Source organism: Notamacropus eugenii, chromosome 1 (assembly GCF_028372415.1).
Source record: "Notamacropus eugenii isolate mMacEug1 chromosome 1, mMacEug1.pri_v2, whole genome shotgun sequence".
NCBI classification, from domain to species: Eukaryota; Metazoa; Chordata; class Mammalia; order Diprotodontia; family Macropodidae; genus Notamacropus; species Notamacropus eugenii.
Window position 1 is genome coordinate 562754772 of NC_092872.1, and position 6088 is coordinate 562760859.

A 6088-nucleotide genomic window follows, 5' to 3' on the forward strand; every position below is an offset into this window, starting at 1 on the left:
TGGAGAAGGAAGAAAATGGAGGCATGGAAAGCAGCTGGGAGGGTTTTGCAGTGATTCAGGCAGATTTTGAACTGGGATTATAACTGTGTGAATGCAGAACAATATCCAGATGAAAGATATTGTGGAGGTAGAATCAACAGAACTAGGTTATAGATTGGAAATGAAGAATAAAAAAAAAGAAGAGAAAAAATGATTTGCTAGTGATTTAATACGTAAATGAATTCATCTTCCAATTTCCTTTCCTGCCCTCACTAAGACCTCCAAAAATCACCCTTCATCTTTTATCATGTAAAATTTTTTAATCCTCTGTTAAAAGACCATGATATGAAAATGGTAAACATTTTTTCTCATCAATCCTCACTTACAGATACTAAATAAAATCTGATATTAATTTGTTATTGATTTTTAAAAGTTTGGGAAAATTTATTTCATTCTAAGAAAAGAAATATTAGACATATTTTTGGTGTGTGGTCCTTAATTGAGTTGATCATTGAATCTAAAGAAAAAATATTTTTAATTCAAGTTTGCATAAGTGTATATATGTTCATATTTAATTCAATTTTCTTTTCTTGTTATGACTTGTGGTGAGAAAAGTATCACAGACCTAAAGGAACTTTGGTGAAAGGGACCTTAGGAAAAAGAGGTTAGTCTGATCCTTCATTTTGAAAGCCCAGCCTATAATTTCAGGTTGATAAATTAGGCCAATGATTTGATAATATTTGTAATAGAATATACACTAGCTATGTCAATTAATAGTATTTCTATTGTTTTATATTAAGATAATAATAAGGACCACTTCAGAGCCTGAGAGCTAAACTTGCTGTTCTGTTTCCTGGAATATGGAACAGGTCTAAAGACTCTTTCCATGAAAAGAAAAAAGGTGTCCTGAGAAAACAGCTCCTGCAGCTTATATTTCAACTGTATTTTAAAGCTTACAAAGTGACTTTCTCTCAGTGAATCTGCATGATAGACAATATAAGTATCATTATATTCATTATGTAGATGAGATAGCTATAGTTCACACTGGTTAACTGATTTGTTGAGGGCTGTATAAATATTAAGTATCAAAGCATGGACTCAAGCTTAGTACTATGGACTGATTTTCTTTATGGTGCCAATTTCAAATAGATTTTGTTTTCTAGGACAAAAATTTCACTTTTGCTTGTTTACAGTACTGATAAAGAGTGATGTTATTCACTTCTTTCCCTCTGCACACATTAAAGTATTCAGAATGTGCAGATTTACACAGCACTTTAAGTATAACTTTTAGACTGCTACTGCCTTGGCTATAAATTTGAGTCATTCAGTTTTTAGAAAGCTGTGTGAAATGTTTTTCCTTTTGGTGCATTTAGTCAACTTCTTCAGTGATGGGTCTGGAATAAGCACCTTCTAATAGGGTTGCTCCATCTCCTGGAAACCTATCAGGTATGTCTCCTGAAATGCCCTTACACTCTGGTACAACTTAGTAATAATGGGGTTACAGACCTTCTCTCATTCTTTCAGCTGATGGCCAAATTCTTCCTTCTCAGAAATCTGATCTTATCCAATCAGTTGGTTATTTCATTATATTTGTCAAGGATCTTCTCTTTGTCTTCATCACCAGTTTTACCTTGGAGTTTCTTGTCTTCTGCCATAGTCTTCATGTTGAAAGCATAAGCTTCAAGAGAATTCTTGGAAGACATCTTGTCTCTGCTTCTCATTTTCACCTGTATATTTTGTAGCCTCTTGGAGCTGACACTTGATATCTTTGCTCAGATGACCATAGGTGATCTGATCTTTTTCTCCCTGCCTGTGCTTTGATCAGCAGCAGACACACTAAGGTTGGCATTTGCATCAGTGCAAATGTTACTTCAATCTGAGAAATACGCCTGGGGTCAGGAGGATTTCTGGGAGCTCAAACTTGACAAGCACATTTTCACCCTCATAAACATTAGTCTAGTTTTCTGAGTAGGTAGTAAAGGTCAGCATCTGCTGGTGGGTATAGTGTTACTGCATTTGATCAAAACTGTCATCACTCCATCAGCAGTTTCAATTCCAAGGGAAAGTGTGACATTCAACAGTCACAAGTCCTGCACATTCTCAGATTTATCTCCAAACATCATGGCAGCTCGGACAGCTGCACCATAGACCATAGCCTCATCATGATTGAATTCCTTTGGAATTCCTTGACATTCAAGAAGTCCTGCAGAAGATCCTGAATTTGGGATAACAGTGGAACTACTCACCAAGACAATGTTATGCGTCTGTGAATTATCTAGTTCAGCATCTCTTAGTGCCTTTTCCATAGGATCCAGTGTTCCATGTAAGAGGACAATATTCTGCTCTTCAAAATGGGCATGGTGATGGAGGTATAGAATTTGATATCTTCAGTCTCAAAGTCTAACCAATCTTTAAACACTCCATAGTGCCTGTTTCAACCACCTTCATGGCCATTGGAACATTTTTTCTCATACACCTATTCAACTAGAGGAATTCTTCACATTCTTGGAATATACAGCCCTCCAACACATAAATGAAGATCAAACCACAGCAACAACAATTTCAGTAATGATCTGGGTATTGGAAGAGAGAATGCAAGATGCATGTTCACAAGCAAAATGCAGATGGCAGACAGCCTTCTTGTTCTCACTGATGTCCTTCTTGTACTTTGCTTGAACTTAGCAATGACATGGTTGACCATGTGGGTGTCAGAGTCCTCTCTACCCAAGTATTTGTCCCCAGATTTGGACTTGATTTCAAAGAAGCCATTGTCAATGAAAGAATGAAAACATCAAAATTACCACTTCCAAGGTCAAAGATCACCACATTTCTTTCAGTACCAACTTTTTTTTTTTTTGGTTTAAGCCATAAGCAATAACAGCAGAACCTAACTCATCAATAATCTGGAACATATTGAGTCCAGTGATGGTTCTAGCTTCTTTGGTTGCCTGAAGCTGGGAATCATTGAAGTAGGCAGATCATGTGATGAGAACATTTGTGATAATGTTCCCAAATAAACTTCTGAAATTTCTTTGATATTAGTCAAGATGATAGAACATACTTCTTTTGGATAGAAACTTACAGTCTTCTTTTTGTACTCTAATGGGACCTTAGGCCTGTCTGAATCATTCACCACTGTGAAAGGCCAATGATTTGCACCTGACTGTATGATTACTTCATCAAATCTATGGCTAATCAGACATTTTGCATCAAAGTCTGTGTTTGTAGTGTTCATTGAAACTTAGTTCTTTGCAGCATTAGTGATTAAATGTCCTATGTTGGTTAAAGCAATATAGCTTGGGGTGTTCTTATTTATTTGTTCATTAGCAAGGTTCCCCACTTTTTCATGTTGAAAGATTCCCATAAAGGAATAAGTAATGCCACTATAAATGCCAACTGAAGGACCCCTTGATGAGGTTAATGGGGAATGGGGATTATAGCTGATGGCTGTGGAGCAAGAAGGGCTGCTGCTCTGCTGAGTAGCTGTGAACTGATTTTTGAATAGCAAAGATTTACAGGAAAAGTTGGGGTCTATGACTGCATGGGATAACATTACTAACTGTTTTGCAGTTTCTCATATGACTAGGGAATGAGGATTTCTTCTCCAAAATCTCTAAAGACTGTCACACTGAGATTAAGCCTATAATGCTTGGTTGTAGCTAACCTAAGAACATAGAGTGAAAGTTCCACAGAACAAATGTATGCTTGGTATATGCAACTTCCTCCTAAGAAGCTGAGCTGCCCCAAAGTAGATAGGACTGGTTCAGGTGGTCTCCAATACTAGAGGTTTCAAGCAAGTATATAGCCACTTGTCAAGAATGTTGTAAAGAGGATACCTGCACAGGTTCACATTGCATTAGAGGTGCTCAGTTTTTACTTCTAACTTTGATATTCTGTGATCTGTGACTTGAAGACCAGAACTGTTTTCCTTATACCATGCTCAAAAAAAAGGAGATTTCCTTTATTTTAATTTAGTCTTCATCAAGCCATACATTTCTTTGACAAAGTTCAGTTTCATTTAAGTCTTACAAAGCTTTGCTAAGATGAGTTGAATGAAGGAATGATCTACTCTCTGGGAAAAGCATGAACACTTTTAAATTGTAGAGGTACCATTGTGCTACGTTTATTGGATTTTGAGTATGAAAACAGAATTTAAAAATAATCTTCTTAAATGTTGCTTTTCTAAGAAAAATATGTTTTATCATTTCTTGTCATATCACTACCACATCCCAATACTTACCCCCGATAGAATACTACTATAAGAGTACAGTTAAAATAAAAATGACAAGAATTTCTGATAATATTTACCTTATTCTGCACTGATAGGGCACTATCTTTCTGCTAAAAGAAAAGGGGCAGGAGAAGATATGCTTCATTTTCAGTTATCTGGACTCAAGATGGGATATAATATTGGTCTAGGTCCTGTTGTCTTTCAGTGCCTGTAATTTGGGCAATTAGAGGAGCCATTGCCCTGTTAGACTGGGGATGACCTATTTTATAGGCTATCCTATAGAACCTGCTTAGTACTAGACCTGTTCTCTGGACGATTTCAAGAGAGATGTGTGTTCTGGCTCAATCGTTAGAGACGTGTGCTTTGGGATTTCAGAGTGCCAGTTTCCCCCCACCCATGATTACCCTCTCTCTCTCTCATATCTATATCTATATCTATATATAGATATAGATATAGATATAGATATATAGATATATAGATATAGATATAGATATATAGATATATACACACACATATATACTCATATGTATATACACATATATATTCTGTTGATTATCTTTATTATTCTTGCATCATTTTAAACAAGTATTCATATAATTCTGTAAATTAGTCATATTCCTCATGTCTTATAGAGCAGTAATATTTGATTACCTTCATTGACAACTTTTTGTTCAACCATTTCTCAAAAGATCAACACTCATTTTGTTTCCAGTGTTTGTTTTGTTTTTGTTTTTCCTTTCTAGGACAAAACTTTTCCTATATGGAAAATTTCCTTTGATCTTTGGGCTCCTTGTTATATATGCACAATAAGGGGATTGTTGGGTAAAATTATATGAATAATTCAAACAATTTTTATGTTTATAACATGCAGCATTTAGTTTGCCTTTTATTTTAAAATTACTTGATAAGAACAAGAGAAATAAGAAAATATTATTCCAAATCAGTTATTCAGTTTTTTGGTCTGCTTTGACAGAGCATTTCTGTAATTGTTTTCATCTCTGCACTAGAGAACTTGGGAGTCAGCAACATTCTGTTGTAATCAAAAACTTCATCAAATAAGAATGGCTGAGCTTCATCCTCAGGTATCTCCTTCTAATGCCCTTATGCCAGCTGTCCTGTTGGCAAAGTCTTCATTTCAGGATGAGAATGCTAATCAAAAGAAGGAATGTAGCCTGAGACAGAGAAATGTACCTCCTCTTATACCTTTCCTAGAAGCAGCAGTAACTCTCTGCTCAACTTGTGGTCAGTTTCTTCATTCATGTCAAAATATTCCAAATCTAGGAAACTGTCTACCTTCACCTTTGCTGCTTAATTTAGGTCACCTTGAAAGGAGATGCCAAATTTCTGGCCTTCATGGCTCATGATGTGCTCTTCTGCTACAGGATGAAGAGAAAGGTGCTCATTCCTGATGTGCTGAGCATGAGGATAAACAACTGGGGCAAAGCTGTTTCCTGAAGAGTTTGTTCCAGGGGGTCTACTCTTGACCACATAACAGATTTTTGAAAGACGAGTGAAAGTATCAAACACTCTTCTTATGTCTGCTCATGGTTATTAATAAACTGATCCAGGGCTTGTTCAATTAATCAGCCTTCATTCATCTTCCCCAATTGCAACAACTGAACAGACATATCTGTTTGAGCAGCCTCTTTATCTTATTTATTTGTTATATGAGCTATTATTCTGAACCATACACTCCCCATTCCATTCCCCCGACTCTGATGTTTCTCAATTCAAACAGTTTTTCTGGCATATTTTTGTATTTATTTTTATAGCAATATAAGGTCAATAGACTTGTTTGCTGGATCACTTGTAGGAATCCAGCAATTATAGGACTTGCAAATAAAATAATCCAAGATATTGAAACAACCAGACAGTTTT

The 6088-nt window shown here is 36.0% G+C and overlaps 2 pseudogenes; both read right to left on the minus strand.

Moving 5' to 3' along the window:
* Positions 1–1389: 1389 nt before the first annotated feature.
* Positions 1390–3532, minus strand: LOC140518965 (heat shock cognate 71 kDa protein-like; annotated as a pseudogene).
* Positions 3533–5158: 1626 nt separating this feature from the next.
* Positions 5159–5838, minus strand: LOC140518973 (intraflagellar transport-associated protein pseudogene; annotated as a pseudogene).
* Between the last annotated feature and the right edge of the window lie 250 nt (positions 5839–6088).